Genomic DNA, 21760 nt, shown 5'->3' with positions numbered 1-21760 from the left:
CTTTTGTCAGCGGTGATATACTGAACGTTACATCCTTGTTAAAAGCTTACTGAGAGATTGTGAAAGCCACAGAAAAACCAAGGCAAAAGTGAGCTTGGCTCAGATACCCCCGCTCACTGCTTGACCCCCTCCTAAAGTAGGGCCAAAGGTTTTGCCCTTTTGGAACAAATAGAACAAGTTCTACTCCGGAAACTAAATTGAAGTCGAAAAAAGATCACAGTTTTTGGCCAAAATTTCAAAACTTTTGGGCACCCTCGACTTCTAACCCCCAAAAGCCACAACTAGACCACACTGTCAACCATCAGAAGTTCCTAACTTAAATAGTTTCCAAGTTCAGCTCCGGAAACGAAAGTGTGACAAGTGAACGGACGGAAAGATGGACAGACAGAAGGACGGACATCATGATGCGACAATTCTCTGTTACAGATTATAACAATTATACTTTTCTATTCACCTCTTAATTACAATCCAAGACCTGATTTAAGACAGTCAGTTGAACTGAACTGAACAAAATGATTTGAATCAGTAAAGTGTTTCATAATTTCCACTTTCATCCCCCTGGGTCTAGATGTAAAAGATAAAAAAAGTGACTTCCAAATACAGTTTATTGTTTTATTAAAGTTTAGTTCTTAGTTGTGAATCTACACAGAGCTTTATGCGTCTGGCCCATGAGGAAAGAAGTGATTAATTGTTTGTTTTTGTTTGTATTACATATTCTCCTGCCTGTCTTACTGTATAATAGGTATAATGGGATGTCATAAAGTCATTGTACAGTTAAAGCCTAAACAAAGAGCTTGGTGTAATTAACTGGCCTGACAGCGCTTTGTTTGTTTTCTCCTGCTAATAACAAAGTGGTTTTGACTACTGTGTGGTATGTTAGAAGTTGTTTCATTCTTTTATTTTTGCTGATCTGTTGGGTCTCTCCTCTTTGTCCCTTCTGTCTGTATGTTCTCTTTGTGAATGCAATCATGGCTTTGCACTTTGTAGATAAGTTATGCAGGAAAACTGTAAAAACAGAGCTCTGAACCAATGAGCGTCTGGGCTGTTGTTCTGATTTGGTGCTTTAAACATCCTCGGCTCCTTATCCCCGTCTGTCATAGATCCCCTGGACATAATTTCAAATGATGTCTGACAAGCAACCAGCAAGCAAAGCAGCTAAATAAGATGGGATATAAATAAATCCCACACATCTGCCTCAATCAGTCACTTCCTGTCTGCGAGAGACAGGCACTAATGGACAGAGTTAATGCAGCCAGTTATCCTTGATGCGTCTGTGTAGGAGTCAGTGATGCCCCGTCCTCTGCTTACTGTCTGCTCGGCTCTTCCTGTCAGACTCTCGAGCCTCCAGACAACCTGGAACACACTGTCCTGGGCCGCCATTGGCTGCCACGGACCGACACAGTCTGACCTTACTGCTAATAATAACAGAAAGGTCATCACCCTTCTAAACTCTGCTGACTGTTGGTGAAGGAGAAGTGATGTTGAGTGATATGATGATGAGACAGAAGCATACAAAAAGGTAAAAATAACAGCGCAGACTGACACAGTAATTGTGAGTGTTTCTGCTGTGTATAGGTGATTATAAACACAAGTTGTGTGTTTGTTGTGCTCCATTTCCATCCAATTTCTGCATGAATGCCAAAAGATAAGGTTGAACGATATGTTCAAATTTCCCAACCGGCCATCGTCAGCCAAACAACCGACGATTTCTGATTTATTCGTGCAGGTATGTCACCTGTTGAGATTGGCTGTTCTAGCGGCGGAGGAGCTTCGTAAAACACACTTCATTCAACCTCGACAGAAACTAAATACAACTCAACAAAACCATCTGGGTTAGTCTCTCCAACAATCACCAACTCTGGTTTGTTTGAAATTAACCCTCATTTCACAGAGTTCGATATGAAAATATGCCAACTCTGCATGTTGTTTCCCCCCGCTGTATCTCTCTCTGCCCACTGAGCAGCGGCTGAGGGGCTTTTTTTCTTCAGACGCAGACCATTAACTTAGCAAAATAAAAAATGACAAACATCACCCAAGCAATTGCCCCCCAATAAAACGGCAATGTACTCAGCCAATCACCAATAGTCGATATATTCATCCAATCGCCCAACCCTACCAAGAGATGTAACAATCAAACAAAAAGAGAAGTGTGATGCAAGCACTTGAAGATGGGAGATTTGATTGATTCAATTCAGTAATGAACGAAACAATAATCGTCCTTTCGTGTAGACAAGAGAGGAGATGTGTGTGCCTCAGTTCAAGGAACAGTTTGAATAAACTCTTATTATGATGTTTAAAACCTCAAACCACTTTTGCTTTTTAGTGAACGCATACAAGAATTCTGTATTAGTGATTTCGTTCAATAATAACATTCAGTACCCATGTCAGATATGCTGAAGAAAAACATGGCTTTATGAATGTATTCTGGTAATGGAAAATGGGCACGGACAAGTGCCACCTCTTTTACACACAGGATCAAGGTTCATTTTTGGAGACAAACGGGGTGTAAAAGGTTCATATCCAAAAAACGTTTACAAGAGCTGATTCAAAAACTTAAACTGAAGGCAGATTCCAGACAAAAGATCCTGTACTCAAAGCTCAAACTAAGTTCAAATCCCGATGATACCATACCAGATGCATACTATAACACCACATAATATCTGTCAAAATAAACCAGACATGCATTATTTAAGCCGAGCGGGCACTTAGACTGCTGAATGGCCCTCTAGTGTGACATTAGGTCAGAAATAAAGCATAGAAGTGTCTCATCAGGCATATTCTGGTTAAATAAAGCTTTCACAAAGGGCACTCTGGTGCACCACTGTGTGAACATAATTCATGGGAATTAAGGTTGATATAGATGCATTTGAAAGTACAATTTATTGTGTTCTCTGTAAGGGCTTTCCACACTGTGATTAACCCCAGGCTGAGGGAGCTTTTAGCTCGGGGCTAAGAAAGCTTTCACACTGGCACAATCGTGGAACATAAAGTGGGCTAACTCAACTTTAGCCCAGGGCTTGCTGGCCCCTATGGAGCAGGGTTAGCACTGATTTTACGGGGTTATACCCTGAAAATCAAGTAAACACAGGACTAAAAGTTGAAAGCCTGAAACAGGGCTTTGGTTAATAATATGTGTGTGAAAAGGGGCTAAGTTTCCCCAGGCCTATTCTTCCATTAAATAATACGTTACTCGTTATGAAGACACAAAACTACCCATTGAGAATCACCCAGTGTCAACTCCCCGGCTTGTTAACCCAACACTTGCTCTTGAACTGAGAGGTGCAGTCGGACAACATATCTATTAGGGTTGTGTATTGGCAAGAATCTGGCGATACGATACGCATCATGATACAGGGGTTACAATTCAATATATTGCGATATATTGCAATTTCTTTTAATCCAATTTTTAGGAAAACTGTCAAAGAACACACCACCACATGTATAAAATTTGAGTAAAACAAGTTAGTTAATCTTTGCATTTAAACTATTAATTAAAAACCGATAGTGATTTTGAGAATTACTAGAGTATAACAAAACATAACATCAAGATACTTAACATTTTGTATATTTTCTTTCACCCCTAATATCAATAACTCTAACGTGTTGTTATAGCGGTCCAAGACAAATGTGTACATCAAAGTTTGGTTGCTGCGTCCCCTTAATGGAGGAAGACGCTGAAAAGAATTCACTAGTTGTTCATGTTTTGATGTTTCAGAAGTCAGAAAAGATTGACTTGGGTAAAACCTTAATAAAAGTTACTTTAAGTCAATGAATTCTCCTTTATTTATCAGTTATGATGCTGTTTTAAGTCCATAGCTGCTGGCAGATTCATCAAAAACCTCACAGATATCGCTGATTAGTTGGATTACTGTTTTATAATCAACTCTCATTTGGCACCTTCAGAATTCTCATAAAATACAACAGAAAGTTTAATCCATCATAAATCTTGAATGTAATTATTAACATCAAATAAGCCTGGTTATCCTAAGAAAATGTATAATACATCCACATTTGAAGCTAATAAGCGCATTAAACTAGAATGAAATATTTCCAAAAACAGCCAAATTGAATTTCTGAAGTCACGTTCAAGGTAGTAGAGATAAAGTAACATCCCACACCTCAATAGGCATTAACACATGATGTACAAATTGTGATTATAATGATTGAGTCTGTGAACAAATGTGTGATTTGGAGACAAAATTGCATTTACACGTGTTCATTAAATTAGCCAGATGTGTCTCTGACCACCCCTGGACATGATGGATAATCACATCATCAGACGTGATTTTATGCCTGAATTTAAGACGGTAAGAGGTTCGTGTGATTATAATCTAATCACCCAGGATGGATATTAACAGCAGGTGAAGTCACGGCTCATTGCCCGTCTCAGGCGCTGCCGGAGGAATCCGTGTAATAATATGGTGGGAAAGTCTGTCCACCCTTAACCTCCCTGACAACTGCTATCTTAGCACCCTCTGCTTCTCTGAGCGTCACACTCCCACCGAGCGATCAGCTGTCAACACTCCCGCCAGTGACGGCTTTGTAATAAGTGTGAGGACTCTTAAAAGTAATCTCGCTTCCCCGACGCCTTCAAGAGCCAACAAATAGCACGACCACCGTCGGAAGCATGAGATAGTTTCCCTATCAGACGGCACTGACCGGAGCCCCTCTGCTCTCTCCTGCAACCAAGACGATAAGGCTGCTTTACTAATCACACAAACACACGGAGCTGCGAGGAGGAATCATTTAACCCCATGTCATTTCAACATTGTGTCTGTAAAGTACAGATGCTTGGATTGCAATTCTACTAAAAAAAAATACTACACTTGTAAATTGTTAAATTTCATCTCAACAGCAGTCATCTCAGACTGTGAATTCTTTTTGTCATTTTTGACATATACAGCATAATGTCATTTTAGTTTTCTTATTTTTCTACAGTTTTTAATCTCCACAGCAGCAGGTGGTAATGGATTTGTATTGTTCAATAAATAAGCAAAGATAATGACAGTTTGCTTCCCATAAAAAGCAGCTTGTTGTCAAAAGATAAGACATGTGAAAGACAATAATTGCTATTCGCGACTGTATTTGCAAAATATCTTTGATAGGAGAAGAAAGGAGTGCTGTAAATGATTTCACTTTAGAGTGAATTGGAGCTACCCATAGACTGTTGGTGTCTTCAAATGAAACTCGTGAGCTTGTGTTTACAACATCGGAAGTCGTGTAAATGATATGCTTGGCGTTCAAGTGGTTAAGTCGTGAGAACGCCGCTGCTAAGCAACGGCAATATTAACGTTACTGACGCCATCTAGAAGCCACAGAGGCTTTGGCAAGCTAGCAAGTGGGTAACATATTGCAGGAAATGCAAAGGCATAATGACAGAGGAAAAAGATGAGGCCGTTGGGAATATCAACATTTTCCTCAGACATATGATAAAATTACAAAGAAAAACAATGTACGACAAAAATTACAATATATTCACTTATACCGAAAAATTTACTTCCATGGCCTCCAAGGTTAAAGTTCTAGGACGAAAACACGGTCAACTCCCAGACCGGACAACGCCGTGGTAGTGACCTGTCAATCACAAGGTAGCCACGCCCTAAAGCATCCCCTGCTTTATGGTTTATTTGACTCTAAATGGGACCATAATTTACTGGATGAACATCATGCTGTATTGAAGAAGACTTGAAACTAGAGATTGAGACCATAAACTCATGTTTACATGTTTACTGAGGTAATAAATCAAGTGAGAAGTAGGCTCATTTTCTCATAGACTTCTATACAATCAGACTTCTTTTTGTAACCAGAGGAGTCGCCCCCTGCTGGCTGTTAGAAAGAATGAGAGTTTAAGGCAATTCCACATTGGCTTCACTTTTCAGACCCGGAGGTTCACTGGAGCTACCAGAAGCATTTTCTGTGCTTTTCCCCACATTAACTAATGCTGACTTAATCATGAGACCCTTTAACCAGTAATAGAAAAAGCCAATTCACATAAGCTCTCAAAGGACCTCGCAGGTGTTTCTCCATTATAAGGAAATAATGAAGAGGCCACTTTTGATCCTGCTGCATTAGTTTGAATTAAAGCTTATTTGAAGTGTTTTACTGCTTTACTGGTTTCTATGCTCTGTTTCATGTTTTTCTAAATGTTTCTTTGCTCTCTCTTTCTGTATTTCTTTCTTTCCTTTTTTTGGTGATGACATCCAAATGGACTGGAAAGTGCTGTCATTGAGTGCAGCTTTTCCCCAAACTCACAGATCATTCCCAAAGAAAAGTATTTTAAAAGGATGCCGGGGCCTCTAGTGAGACATTTTCCAATTCACAGCTCCCACTGACGAGAAGAAAAATAAATGGAAAGACAAGCAGAGCGTCTTCTCAGTGACCCTAGGGTGCCAACATGTGTATATGAATGTGTGTGTGTTTGCAACCTGTGTGTACAGTTTTGCACTCATCTCAGGACATGTTGGAGTGGTGTCGTTGGTGCACTTAACGTTCCTCCCGGACAGTAGCCCGTGCCGCACTCAGCGGGGTGTCAGGACTTCACACATTTGTAAAGCAGGAGGTACAGAAGGTGACGGTGAGGCAGAAGAGCTAATGCTGATGTGCTGCTACAGGAAGAAGAGCTTCAGGACATCAGCCGCTCTCAACAGACACTATACAGGCTGGTTTGCCACATCTGGCCACATGAAATACACTTTAATTAGAAGCAAAAGGTCAGGTTAGCACATTTTAGCCCATCAGCAACGCCCCAGGTGACCGCTGGCCATGATATTACGAGAGTGCCAAGTTGCCCAGAGGTGTCCACCCGGACCAGTGTTCCCTCAGGCTCTCAGCGGTATGGCATAGTTGAAATTCAAGGCCAGTCCTCTGGCCAGCTGAACATGGGTAAACTTGCATCTGATGGAGCTTTGTTGTTAAGCACATGAAGAGTGACAGAGATCTTTAAATGCCACTCTCTGGCAACGTGTGCACTATTAGGGGTGTAACACAAAGCTACTGCTATCTCTAATGTGTTCATTTCACAAAAATATCTGTATTTGGATTTATACCAGAAAGGGCTTACAGTAGAAGTTGTTAGAAACAGTCATAATTGCGCACTTTTCTGTACAACACAATACACAAAATAACATATTTTATACCATGTACCTGAAGTAAAGTTCACCTCCACTCAAAAATGTGCTTTGCTTATTGTTACTTCACTTGGATGTTTGACCTTTACTGTGCAGACAACAACTGCTACAGCCAGTATGTTCTCCTTTGAAATTTCCATTCTGGTGAGTTTTTGGTTTGGCCGGTGTGATCCCATCCTCTGCCCATTTCAACACCCCGTTGCCACGATATGAAACAAACTGGCACGTAAACACAGCCTTCTGCAGCCATGAAAGCAAGCAGAAGAACTGGATCAACAGAGATATCGTTAAGTCACAAGCAACCAAGCATATAAAGTAATTAAAAATAGCTCCACCTTTACCAGCTTTACACATTAATGCATTTTTACTTTTGGTACTTTAAGTATACTTTGATGCTAATACTTTTGTACATTCATTTGAATAATACACTGGTACTGCTACTTTTACATAAGTAAAAGATCTGAGTACTTCTTTCACCACTAATAGGTCTGGACATGATTTGGTGACATCACAACTATTTTTTTCAAAGTTTTTCAATTTAGTTTTTTTGTATTTGAACTCTACCTCCAAAATGGTCCGGTGGAAATTAATAATGTAAATAGATCAGAAGGTTTTTGGGTCATATTGCATGATTTTTTTTAAAGGGGACATTTAAAAAAATGCTCATTTCCAGGTTCATACTTGTATTTTGGGTATCTACTAGAACATGTTTACATGCTTTAATGTTAAAAAAAGCACGTTATTTTTCTCATACTGTCTAAATATACCTGTATTCACCCTCTGTCTGAAATGCTCCGTTTTAGCGTCTGTCTCTTTAAGCCCTCCTCCAGAAAAAGCCCAGTCTGCTCTGATTGTCTTGCGAGAAAAATATGGTGCACCTTTGCAAAGGTAGTTCTCAAGATGTGGGCGATATATTTTAATGAGCCTGCATGTGACACAGGAAGGTGAGCCAAATCTGAATGGCTTGTTGAATCACCTGTTTTCTGATAATAAAAAAAAACGGACTGGGTTGTGTTATTACACAGTTTGTGGGTTGGTAGGCACTCCAGATACCAAAATGTATGAGCACAAGCACTGAAAAAGTGATTTTTTTTATGGTATGTCCCCTTTAAAAACAGGAGGTTGTGTTTATAATGGGAAGAAATCTGGATGAAAATAAATTTGGTTTGAAGTGTCTATTAAAAAAAAGAGAAAACTACTGACTCTTTTGGTCATTCATAAGCACTTTTTGGACTAACTTCTGTTTGTATATAGTATGTTCAGAGCACATTATCTGTTCATATCCAAATGATGCATTTGTATTTGTTTCCCTAGTGTGTACCGACCTCTGGCAGACACTAGATTAGTCTACACACTACACCCACAGCCCACAGAAATCCATTAAAACTGATCGGTCTTTCTCTACCCACTATTCTCACTAGCTCTGCCATTCGTGCCTCCGCACAGTAAGACGGTCAGGCCACCTCCCACACTGACAGATGAAGAAATGCATGAAGCTATATTGCATCCCAGCCTGCCCCGACATGGCACTGAGCCGTGCCATCCGAAAGCAAGCCAGGAGCTGCAGGAAAGGATGTGGGGCACAAAATCAATTTCCTTTGTCGCCTCACCAGGACCGGCTGCTCCCCTGGACCAAATCAAATGCAATCCTGCCATGACTCCTCAATTAAAATAAACTCTTAAAAAAGTATATTACCCTCTGTGACTTCTCTCTATCATTTTCAAAAGGAGATTAGCCTCGGAAATGACTTCTTGACAATAATAGAAATGTTATTAAAAACGAGAAGAGAGACGATTCAGGACATTTTGGTCTTTCCTCTGCTGCCAGTGGGCGAGCTTCTTGTCAGTGACAGGCAGACTGTGAAAGTTGAAAAGATGTTTCAAATGAATTTTGTGTGCGTGGTTACAGACTTGATCTCATTAAGTAATAATAGCAGGTTGTCTGGTGACATCCAGGTGGATTTTAAAACATGTCTGCAGCTAAACAGCCGTAGCATAATTAAATAGCTACAGGCAAAGTATAAATAATAAAACACTTTAATAAACAAAATGTATGAGTGGAAAATGAGATCAAATTATTCTTTGTTAACCGTCTCCTTCTGAGATGCAAAACACATATTTTCAAGGGGGAAGCAAGTACGTGCTGTTCCTCCGGGAATGACAGCAGAGATGGGAAATGGAGTTGAGTGAGGAGAGGGGAGAAGGTGTAAATGAAAACTTGTCAGTCACGTAATCTCCTGAAGCTATAGATGACGCCCGACCTCTGACCTCTCTTCAGAGACTCAAACATGCGGCTGAGCTCCTCGGGATGATGAGAGAGGGAAGAAGATGACAGCTCTCAGATGCGTTTCGCTGTCACAAAACTCCTCGACTTACTGAGAGCAACGAGGAAAGTGGACGGAAATGAGAGGGGACGGGAGAGGTTGATGACCTGTGAAGAATAAAGGAAGAAAACAAAGCGAAAGCGAGGAACATTTTGAGGAGGTGAGAGAAGGACAGAGAAGGCAATCAAGAAAAGTGTCATTATATAACAAGAAGGATGTGCTGGTTTCTTATTCATAGATTCATGGTGCTGCTTCATGTGAGGGGCTCATGACTGAGAAATGATCATCAATCCAATAATGGAGGACAGGGACTGTTGCAACATTTAAAAAGCATATACGCTTTGTATAAATATTTCAGTGATAAGTATGGCACAGACGGTGACGATGTCAAACATGCAATAACGTTGACGAAAAAAAAACAAGAATAAAATGTAGTTTAAAAAACAAAAAGCGGCGGCAGCGCTCTGTCTGTTGTCTTTGCCACGTCTCAGACCTCAGCACTGACAGTTGTGTCACTATAATGCACAAAGTTGGCAGTTTGTTGGTCGGGTTTGAGTGGTTGGTTCATGCATATTTTTGCACGTTGGCAATGCAGATTGGCTCTCATAACCGACCGGAGGGTGCGACTGAACCGCGCATCACTAATGAGCTCAGTCAGGAGGACTCTGAGTAACTGCAAAGCTGCATTCTTAATCATTCAACCTGTGCTTTTCATCAGATTATGATAAGATTAATAAAATAATAATAATAATAATAATAATAATAATAATAATAATAATAATAATAAATAAATAAAATTAATAGAATAAATAAAATAAATGTAATAAAATCTTATGTGAAATAAGATGGACTAAAATTATTGGTTTGGATAGACTAGATTGACTAAAATGTTCAATATAATCTGATGACTAAAAAAGGACATTTGACAATGGATTTAGGCAAAGACAGAAAAAAATAGCAGACAAAATTAAGTGAGAAAACATTTTGACTAAAATCAAATTACTTTTCAGTGACTGAAACAGTTTGAGTTGTTGTCGACTAAAGCTAGACTAAAACTATGAAGGTTAAAAATGACTAAAATGTGACTAAAACTAATTAGCATTTTCGTTTTGAGACTTAAGGTCACACCAAGTCCGTATTTTTCACGTTTTTTTTAATCCGTCATCCGATAAAAAACTTTACGCACAGAAACCTTGCACACTGAGTCCGATGCGTTTTATTATTCTATTTGTTGCAAAAATTCGCAACACAAGATAGAACTCAATTAATTACATGGGTGCAATGGAAAGAGCTCGTCCCAAATGGGGCTAATGAATGAATGACATTAGCAAGAAGCCATCGTTTAGCTGCCTAGAGCACAATCACTACTGTCTCATCTTTTGTACATTCTTTGTTTTGTGATTATCCCCGATTACAAGCTGTTCTGCCAAAAAATATCGTTAAATTCAACACCTCTGTATTCTTTTACTTATTTATAGTAAAGTGATTTGTGCTGGGAGACGAAGTGATTGCGGTGAATGTGCTCAGGATTTATAATCAATCTCAGAAAATTGATTTTAATTAGGTATTTACTGTATGCTTGGTATTAGAAGTTTCCTCGTCAGCAGTCCTTACAGCATTTCACGCTCTTCGTGCTGCTGTCGGGAATGATTTTGTGCATTTGTGCTGTTATAAAGATGTGTGGGCCTCCGAGGCACAGTGTGAATGAGTAATCCTCTTCTTGACCTTACACTCTCCCCACTGTTTGAACAGCCCCACCTCACAGCCTCTGGTAAATGTTGGCATTAGCATTTTGGCATTTCCACTGTTTGTACTTTTTTTTTGCATGTGTGTTTCGTGTTGAGCTTCAGCTGGAGTGTGCAGCCGGCGCTCTGTATTACTGTGGTGTTGCCAGTGAGACATTTTTCACAGTTTTATTCGAGGAAAAAAACCTCTGCCTGTCATGAATTCGGACGGACTGTGTCTTGAACAGGAGGGCAGAAATCTTAGAAGATATTCTCAACATGCTGTCTGCCCTTTTCACAGGGTCAAAAGCTCACTTTTCACTGATCTCATTACAGACAGTGGCATTTCATTAGCCAGGATCTATCATAAAGCACCATTATCTCTCCATCTGATGGAGTCTGCTCTTCACAGCCTCCCAGGCCTGCTATAAATGATAGCTAATCTAATCCTGGAGCTCAGTGAGTCCCGAGTGAGGAGAGGAGAGAAAAAAAAGCGGGGATAGAGGAAAAGTGAAGCCAAACTATAGGGCTAAAACATTACGAAGCATGAGAAAGTAGAGTTGGACTTATTCCTTATATCCTCCTGTTTGGCTGTTACCATGGGAGCCTGCAGGAATCAAACATTGGATAAATTTGCAAGCTTCAAACATTCAATATTTCTTAGCTTCTATTTCGATGTTTTGTAGCTTTAAAGGGAAAATTTGCCACCTTTTATGTGGATGTCCAATCAGTGTTGATGGTAAATGTAGTCGATCGAAGCAATTAATTCCTCAGTGCGTGTTATATTGATGGAGAAAGCTGAGTTCACAGCTGTTGTTCTTTCTGCATCCAGCACCGTCATTTGGCGTAATAGTTCAGGCTGTTCTCATACACCATTCATATCTATACCTATGAAAAGAGATGCATTGTAATTCATATGTATCCCACAAAATCGATTTGTTTATAATCCACCAATTTTTATATTTTACAGTGTTTGGGCTGACTCTGATATTCAGCCATATTTATTCGAGCCAGAGTATAAAGCCAAAGAAATGCAGCAGAAAGAGGTCGAGGCTGTAGTAGCCATGCAAGAGGATATGGCAGGTGGGGCAGGGATGGAAATTAACTTTTTGTAAACCTGCCACTGCCTGACACTCAATAGATTACTATTGTTTAATATTTTTGGCTGGTGAGTGAAGCAAATCCAGCAGCCACTTTACCAGCATTTGTTTGTTGGCTGGTGCTAATTTCCAACCCTGACCCTGGGCGTCAGAAACTTGCATGCAATGCATCCTGGTTCATGTAGGCAGTGCCAGCATGGCTCCGCAAGCAGGAGAAGAACTCCGTAACCGTAGCACGCACAGAAGAATTCATTGCGTCAATCAACTACATTTACACTGATTGGACATCCATCAAAAAAAGTTGGTGAATTTTCCCTTTAAGGTCAATTCTACATAGTCAATCCAATGTTTTCCTTAATTGTGCTGGTTCATTCCCACGCTCACAGACCTGAACTAAAAAGGTTTTCAATTCATTCAGCCACAGTTACGTCTTCTGCCGCCTTAGCAGCCCTCTCCAGGGAGCTCTCCATGACGGCAATGTAGGCGGCTTGACCTTTCGACCCCTCTATGTGTGGGAGGCATGTTAACAGTCGAGCTACCAGCGGTAATTAACTCAATTACAGTGAACTGTGCCATGGCATTATGTTATAGGCTTTAATTAACAGCGGAAAAGTGACCCGGCCCTCCTAATTTATGAGTCCTTGAAATAATAGGAGGCTCGATGTATTGATATCACAGCTGTATGTTTTCAGCCCGCCGGCGCCATTGCAAGCTTTCTGCTTGTGACTCACAGTTCGAAAAGATGAGAAAAGAAAAACAGACACGCTTGAATTCATCTGCTTTTCGGCGAAGACTTATTTTTGGGGCGATTTGTGTGTGAAATCCTGTCAAAGACGGCGTTGCTCGGTTGTCGTATACGCTGTCACAGACGGGCTGAAGTGGCTCTCAGCTACCGGCTGTCAGCCGAGTGACAGCCGATCTATGAAAGCCTTTGAAGTGTAAAGCACCAGAGCTCTGTTATGTTCAATTACGTTTAAATGTTTCTGTTGATATGGACACTGCCGAGTGTCACCAATTCAATATTGACTAAATTGGAGGAGATAAAAGCCTTGAAGATTCACAGAGCGATAACTGATTAATCACGAGGGCCTTATGGAAAACTATATGAACAGAAAACTATCAGAGAATCATAAAGCCAAAGAGATTAAAAAGCAGAGTTAGCGTGATCTGTCCTTTGACTTAAAGCTGGATATCAGTGTTGCCTTCTGCTGCATCATAAAAAGTAAAGATTACAGTAGTACAGTTCATTTGTGTGAGAATGGTGTAAGCAGAATGATCAATAGATTTAATATCATATGTAGTCTTGGTTAAGAAAATATGTGAAAAAATAAGCTAAAGATATGTATGAAGTACAGTCTTTATTTCTTCACATGAAGTATTTCTTATATATATGGTCAACATATCCTCGACAACAAAATCATCTGAAATAATGTCAACAAAATTACAAATTTACATTTACATTACTATTTTATATTTACTTATGTTTATATTTATTTTAACTGCACTATTTTATGCCATATATTATCATTTTGCTTTTACATTTACTTGTGTGATTTCCCCCTTTGTTTATACATATTTTATGAGCTTTGTTGAAGGAACCTAAGACCAAAGATTTTCATTGCCAATGACTGCTTTGCTGGAATTGACAAATGACAAATAAAGAAACTTGAGCTTGCCTTGAAAACGTATTTTGTAATTTTTCACGCTTTTTCCTACGAATGTTCAGCAACACGTGACGCATTTGTCAATTTCCAAATTTTTCTTTTCATAATAAACTTCCGTCTTCACAGGAAACAACTTGGTTAGGTTAAGGTAACAAAACTACTTGGTTAGGTTCAGGAAAAGATCATGGTTTGGATTAAAATAACTCAGGAAGTATGGGAGTTACGTGAGAAATAAATCAACGTTGACTTCTGGTTTCACACGTAGTACAAACACCGGTCTCCTGGGCGAAAGTCTGGTGTTTTTGGACCCATTAATCCACCCCAACCCCTTTTGACCTGAGTATGGCGCTAGATGAAAAGTCAGGTAATCTCATCTGAGAAGCATGAATGTCTATACATGATGTCATGGCAATCAAGTAGTTGATGAGAGAAGTACTACTGTGAGGTTAATAACCAACACATATATATAACATATTACTTTAAAAGCAACCATCAAACATTATTAAAACACAAGTGTGAGTGAGTGTTTGTGTGTGTGTAAATGAGAGGAAAAGGTGGAGAGGAAAAAGCTCTTTGTGCATCTCTCTGCTTAATAGAATAGATAATGAGCACTTAATAGGATTTTCCGTCAGTACGTGGATACCCATAATTCCCGTAATCCCAGTGCCCAATAACACTAAGTACAGTTAACCATCAACATGGCAGTTGTTTCACGATCTCCTTCCACCCACTCGCCACCACCAGCACCATTTTCTTGTTTAATAGGAGAGCTGGATATTAATCCCTCGCTGATATTAGCTTCATCTAGAGTATCAGTGAGGGAGCACAATGTGATTAACAGAGTGGAGTCAGCTGCCATGAATAAGCCCTGTTGAATCCCTTTTCATTGCTTTTTGTAATCTCCTTTGTGCCTATAAAGACATCTTTTCATGCCTTTTACAGGTGACAGAGTACATGATACTTCACTGTTTTTCATTACGTGGGCAGCACAGAGATGAGTGAGGCCTTCAGTAAAATGGTTTCTGTTTCAGTCTGTGACTGGTTTATAGTTAGTGGTTAATGTTTTGCAGAGTCCAGCTTTCTCTTCACAGAGTGCTCATTAATTTTTGTTTGGGAGACCGCCTAGAGTTCGAACTCAGCTCTGTCAGTTAGTGGGGATAGGTTGTTGTTTTATTATTGTCTCTCCTCTATCTCCACTTGGTTATTCATGCTGATGGAGGATGTAAAGTTTAACAGAAAAACTTTGCCTAGTTTCAGTTTTACCAGTCAAGTATGTTACTTTCCTTCAAGAATAAGTCTGGCGAAATTCTATATTTTGATTATTGTCAACAAAATAAACGAAATATTGATCCTACTAACAAATATTGTCTGTGCAGCCAAGGCCTGATGTATCTTACTCTTCTGTGCCATCGAGCTCTGCTGTTGTATAAAACCTATTATAAACACATCAGTGAGCCCATCTGTGTTCCTTTATTATGATGAACAAACACACTGTAGTTTATTTTGATCCAACATAGGAGTTACTAGAGCTCCATATCTGTATTATCATGTTTGCGAAAAACTACAGTGCCCTGCTGTTTTAGGAAATTAAAGTCTTACATGACATTTTGTTGTTTTTACAGATTTTATAGAGACAGTGATCTTGGGGTCACAAACAGAGTAGAGAAGTTGGAAACCCAATGAGACCCACGTGGTTGCGGGCGATCTCGACCAACTTTATTGTTTTTCAGAGGCTGTAGCAGGTTCAGTTTTGGAGCTAGAGCGAAGGTACAAATATCATATGAAACTAAAATATACTAATATAATAAATATACTAATATATATACTAATATACTAAAACCTAAAGAATCCATTGGTAACAACCATGTTATGCTAGTTTGTCGAGAAGGAGGGTCAGTGACGCTCCAAATTTAGGCTAAATTTTGGCGAGGAAAAACTGGCATGGCCATTTTCAAAGGGGTCCCTTGACCGCTGACCTCAAGATATGTGAATGAAAATGGGTTCTATGGGTACCCACGAGTCTCCCCTTTACAAACATGCCAACTTTATGATAATCACATGCAGTTTGGGGCCAAAACCATGCATGTGTTATTTTCGCCTATACTAAAAATAATGTGTTTCAATATTTCTGCATACCAGAGTCCCTAAACAGTGTTGGGAGTACTTGGAAATACATAAATTGGGTATGACTGTAAAACTGAGACTCTTGTGGATCCAATGAGCCAAATTGTATTCTTGTATGATGATGTTAATCCCCATTGTAGTCATTTCATTGTAGTGAGACCATTTGTCTTTCCTAGGTAGATTGACAATAAGGGGGTTTCTGAGCAGTTTCCAGAACAGAAGTGTTCGCCATCCAATCGCCAAAAAATGATTTCTTGCAGAAATCTACAAATGTCAAAGGTTTTTATACCAAATCACAGCATCTATGGTGTTCCTCAAGGTCTTGATGTCTTAATGGGGGATTTTGGAGGGATTCTTTATCTTTTTTTTTTCGTTTCTTGAAAGGTAAAAAATGGCACCAAATCTGTGTAACAAAAGCTATCAACCCAATTGCTGCAACAACTTATGAGACATATTAGAGCATGAGATCATACTGTTCTAAACCCTTATAGACTTTTACAATTTATTTTAATAAATTATTTCATTCATTCATGTTTATTTCTGATTCATGCGTCCCCCTAAATACCCCCTGTACCCCCCTAAAAAACACAAAAACTAGTTTATTGTGGGTCTCAGAGGGTTAACAGACGGATTCGTTGTTACGGCCTCATCCTTTAAAGGCAAATTTGGCCTATTTTCCACAAGTCTTGTTTTTGTAGATTTTGCATCCTCTTAATTACATATTTTGCCCGCCAACTTAAAGGCTGAGATCTGGGGATGCGGCCAACACTGCAGCCTTCTCTTCCAAATAATTTGGTTTACAAAATACGGATGGGAAGTGTGAATTTGTTAACAGCCTGTCTGATCATCTTGACTATCGTGGTGCTTGGCCCACTGGACGTGGTTGTAGTGTTATGTTTATTATTATTATTATTAGACACAACACAATACTCATCTAATCAAAATGCTTTGCAGGAAATACAGCCGCACAGAAAATAAGTGAGTGACACCTGACTGGTGTGTAGAGATGAAACAATTAATAGATAGCTGTCAATTATTACTAATATAACTACTATAATTATAACTAATTATTACTATTAAATTAATCGCCAACTATTTTGATAATCGATTAATCAGTTTGAGTCATTTTTCAAGAAAGAAATGTCAAAACTCTCTGATTCCAGCTTCTTAAATGTGAATATTTTCTGGTTTCTTTACTCCTCTATGACAGTAAACTGAATATCTTTGAGTTGTGGACAAAAAAAGACATTAACAATGAAAGACTTGTTAACACAAGTGGCCAACAACAACTCTGAACTTCCAGCCAACAGTCAGGATAGTGCTGCTGTAGTAATGTTAATGTCTCCAGATCAGTGTTAAAATAACCAAACAAATAACAGAACTATGATATAAGACCCAGACTTTTAAAAAAACATGCCTACTTTTCGTTAAGTTTTGTTCTCAGGAGTTGTCGCTGTAATTCCCTGTAATGATGAAACACCCACACATGCACAGAGAAAGCACTACAATCTGTTTTGTAGGGATTGCATCACACTTAAGAGAGTTCAGAGTCTGCAGTACAAAAAAGACATCAAAAGCAGTCTGGTGGTTAGAAGGGGGGAAGACCTAACTGCCCTGCCAGGGTCTCAGTCGGCAGTGTGCTTCAAAGGTACAAAGCGCATCCTCACACAGCAAAACACAAAGAACAGAAACACCTCTCTGAGACTTCACTCTCCTCTGCGAAGCCTGAATTCCTGCGTTTGTCTGAGCCAGGTTCCAGTCTGCTTTGTGCCGTCTCTCGCACTCTAGTTACCCCTGATTGGCAATTAGGGACTCCTGACGCTTCCTCGCCTCCAGCAAGAGCAGAAAGAAGATGACAGATGTGATTTGGTGATTAGGTCTCATCCTTCAACCTGCTGTTACAGATACAGGCGGGGTTGTTGTGTTGCTAACCTCATCACTGCCATATTAGCATCTGTAGCGGAGGAGAGCCCAGCCACAGGTGAAGCTAATGATGATCCCACCGGGATCGTGATTAGTTGAGGGCCTGGGCAGCGTTGTTACTTATCGGGGACTTGATGAATAAAACATAAACTGTCAAGCGATGATAATGACATCCGCTTATACAAAAACACACGGTAGGAAGGAACTGGGAGGGCGAGCACAAACTCAAATACATTGTGACAACAGATGCAGTTTTGCTCAGTAAATATGCCATCGACTCAGAGTTTAATACCTCCAGTTGTAATATTAGGGGCCAGTGGTTCCCTACTTGGGAGTCTCGGTCCCCCTGAATGCCCAAATTGGAGGTCATGAGACAAATAACATGTTAGGAAAGCAGGAAGAAATATCCCAAGTTCCTCTCATCTTTGCCTTTTCTTTCCTGTGAATAACACAGGAACAACTTTGCACAACTTTAGCTGCTCAGGGCTCTGGACATTATTCAAATAAAACAGGTTGATTGATGATCACGAGTAGATCATTTTAAGGGGCCATAAGCCAAAAAGTTTGGTGGAGAATTGAATTTGGCCAAATTACTGAGCTGCTTTATGGTAATATTGGATTTAGAGGATTTTTAATGAAGTTTTTAATGAACTGGATAATCCAATAACAGACAATTCATTCTCCGTGATTGAATTTCCCCCAAAATACAGTACTATGTCACGATAGGAGTGGGCATTAACAATACAACATAATACATTAGGTGTTTACTTTTGGCCTGTGACCCACCATTGAGTTCCAAGGGAAAAAGGCACCCCTGCTTTAAAGGGACACATTTATATCTCACCATATATTTCTTTATATCATCTACATGTACATTATGATATATTCTGCTATTGTAGCACAAAATGGCATAAACCATGATAAAAGATCCATGTCTTTCACCTCTAGCAGTAACAAAAACTCCCTGCAAAGGTGGCAAGGCTGCACACTCCCCCGTGCCTGTTCAGTGCCATGTTAGAGTACAGTAGCAGTGATTCATGCAGAATGATCCACTGTGGGCAGCTTAATTCATCACCCGATGTGTCGGTGGGAAGAGCAGAAGAGCTGATAAATGGAGGTGAAGGGGAAACGGAACAATGAAGATTAGAGATCTGAAGAGAGAAAGACGCTACACGGCGTCCTTGACCCTGAGGAAATACACCGATCCGTGTTGAACCTCAGAGCCAACTCACCTTCTCTGTATTCATGGGAAATATGAGCTATGGGCTGCCGTATACTACTTCATGAAATGCACGGTTGTGCTCTCTCATGCTTTACCAGTCCAATCGTTTGACCTCATTTAGGTTGCGTGTCGGTGCACAAACAATAAATGAATTCTGTTCTGCACCATATGGAGCTTGGTAATACACCGTAGAGGAAAGAGCGGCACAACTCTCCGGGCAATGAGCCTACAGTACAGTGTAATGTTTTCCAACCACTCCACTTCACTGAGTCTGTCACCAGTGTTATCAAGCAAAGCTCCCATGGACTCTCCTTTTATCTATCTGCTGAGCTCAATGCAATTACTACAGCAGTTCATTCCCCGACTATCACAGTATCCATTCACCAGCCTTTACAGTACATACCTACATGCATCAGTGCACACACAACGCACCAGCACACAAACAATATAAACACACAGAGTCAGTTCAGAATACATTAATGCAGGAAGATAGGGGGGATGCTTCACACCAGTCACCACCACCATCACTTCCCTTTCCCATCCATCCGCAGTACATGATGAGGCATTACACAAACAATCACATATACAAAGCCTGAATACAAGCTCCTCTAGGTTGAGGCAAGAAATAACAAGGAACCTGGAGTAATGCAGGCCGTTCTGGCCTCACGCAAAGAAAAGAAGAGTGACAGTTGATCTCTGATATTTGTTCCCAAAATCTGCACTACGACTAGAAAGTATGCACTATACACAAGTTTTGGTTGTTAGTACAATATATGAGGAATGTATTTACTTTACTGTTGTGTACTGGCAAACAATGCTGCAAGACATGAGCAGAGGGATGTCAATCAAACTGACACTTGGGGAAAAAATGCTGCTGATGTCAAATTTGAAAAGTTAACAAAGAGAAAAACAAATGTCTGTGCAAAGATTTAATAATGTATTTTTTTGTTTTCCTAGAGATGTCTCGCCAATGCCCACAATAACTTTAAGAAATCCAACTGTGAGTACCTCCCTCATTACTTATTTAGCCTATATTGTGCAACAGTTGTGTCCATCAACAGCACCCTAATTTTATTAATCTTTAGAGGGGTTTGGTTGCTCATGCACATTAAAAAAAAGAGGTTCAAGTCAGACAGCTGACAAGTTAGAAAATAAAAACTATAATTACAATTGATCTATTATTAAAAAGAAAATCATAGGTGATGCACCCAAGATCAAAACCAATAAAAAAGACGATATTAAACCTGCAATAACTGAGTTTTTTGGCCACATAGGAGCAGCGGAAACAAGTTGTGAACACATCACTGACAAATAATCTCCTTTTATATTGATAAGATGAACTTGTTAGCAAACAACAACATTAACAGCAACATTATAACTCATTTGAAGTCATGTTTGTGTCCACCTGATGAATGTAAGTCCAATATTTAATCTCTTTTAGTTCTGTTTTTGGTCTTTACCGACTGCTGAGGGAAATATAACACTATAAAACTCCATAAAGCCAAGGGGAGCTGTAGATTCTGGTGAAAATTATCTATAATCACTGTGTTATAAAAATATATATATAATTTCAGTTTTAAACTAAACTTTTAAATGGTCAAAAATACACCCAGTATCACAGAAAACAAGCAAATAGGGGTTACGACGCCAACAATGAACTGAAAGTGAGTACAAAGGGGCAGAAACATGAGCAGTAAATTGATTAGACAGATTGTAAACAGACCCTTTTGTAAATGTGTCCTGTGCAATGAGTTTTATCTCCAAAATAATTGGTTTAGAAATCTGCCTCAACTGTTGACCAGTGGCGCAGACACACAAGACCAATCGGGCTACGTAATATGTTCTCATATGTTAACCAAAATAGGCCGTTACAACTATACTTGCCTGAATGCACCACAGTTTAATCCTACAAGCCTTAAGCCTATTTTAGGCCTACGCATCATCAGAGGTTGCGTTATGTTAAAGGAACCAACAAGACGAACACTAACAGCATCTCATAGTCTGGCATGGCTGCCACATATTCACACACACACAGCTGACAAACACAACAGCATGCCCAGTAACGTTAAGAAATTACACTTTAACACAGCCTGGCACGGCGGCCACATAAACCACATGCACACACACACAGACGGCAGACGCAGCAACATCAGCATTAAATCCAATTGTACACCCAACAAAAACTACACCCAATAAACATAATATTGAAATAGGCCACTACACCAACAAAAATGTAAATGAGCTTACTTTTGATGATCACAGCAGAAGACGACGGGGCTCGGTGTTGAACACTGAAACGGAGGGCAATGACAAAGAGTTCAGTCTGATATGATGACCTGATGCCGGTTTTTATCAGACAGTTGAAAACAGTCTTTCAGCAGTAGAGCTTGTTAAGGGTAAGATGAAGAGAGGCCACAACGTGTCGTTATTACTGGGCACTTGTTAAGAAGAAACTGGCACAAGAGATCGATGGCTGAACTTGAGCTGAATTCTCTTCCTTCTGCTCCTCACGACCTCTTTGTTTGCTTTGTTTCACCATGATTTTGATCTTA

The 21760-nt window shown here is 39.7% G+C and overlaps 1 protein-coding gene across 1 annotated transcript in view; it reads right to left on the bottom strand.

Annotated features, from left to right (window-relative positions):
• The window catches only part of znf281a (zinc finger protein 281a), an 84508-nt gene extending 63009 nt beyond the window's left edge, over window positions 1–21499 (bottom strand). The window contains exon 1 of the mRNA XM_037791970.1: window positions 21456–21499. The gene's annotated coding sequence lies outside the window, so the exon portion shown is untranslated. The remainder of the gene's footprint in view (window positions 1–21455) is intronic.
• Between the last annotated feature and the right edge of the window lie 261 nt (window positions 21500–21760).

Source organism: Sebastes umbrosus, chromosome 14, assembly GCF_015220745.1.
Source record: "Sebastes umbrosus isolate fSebUmb1 chromosome 14, fSebUmb1.pri, whole genome shotgun sequence".
Taxonomy (NCBI): domain Eukaryota; kingdom Metazoa; phylum Chordata; class Actinopteri; order Perciformes; family Sebastidae; genus Sebastes; species Sebastes umbrosus.
This window is presented reverse-complemented; position numbering and strand designations above follow the sequence as displayed.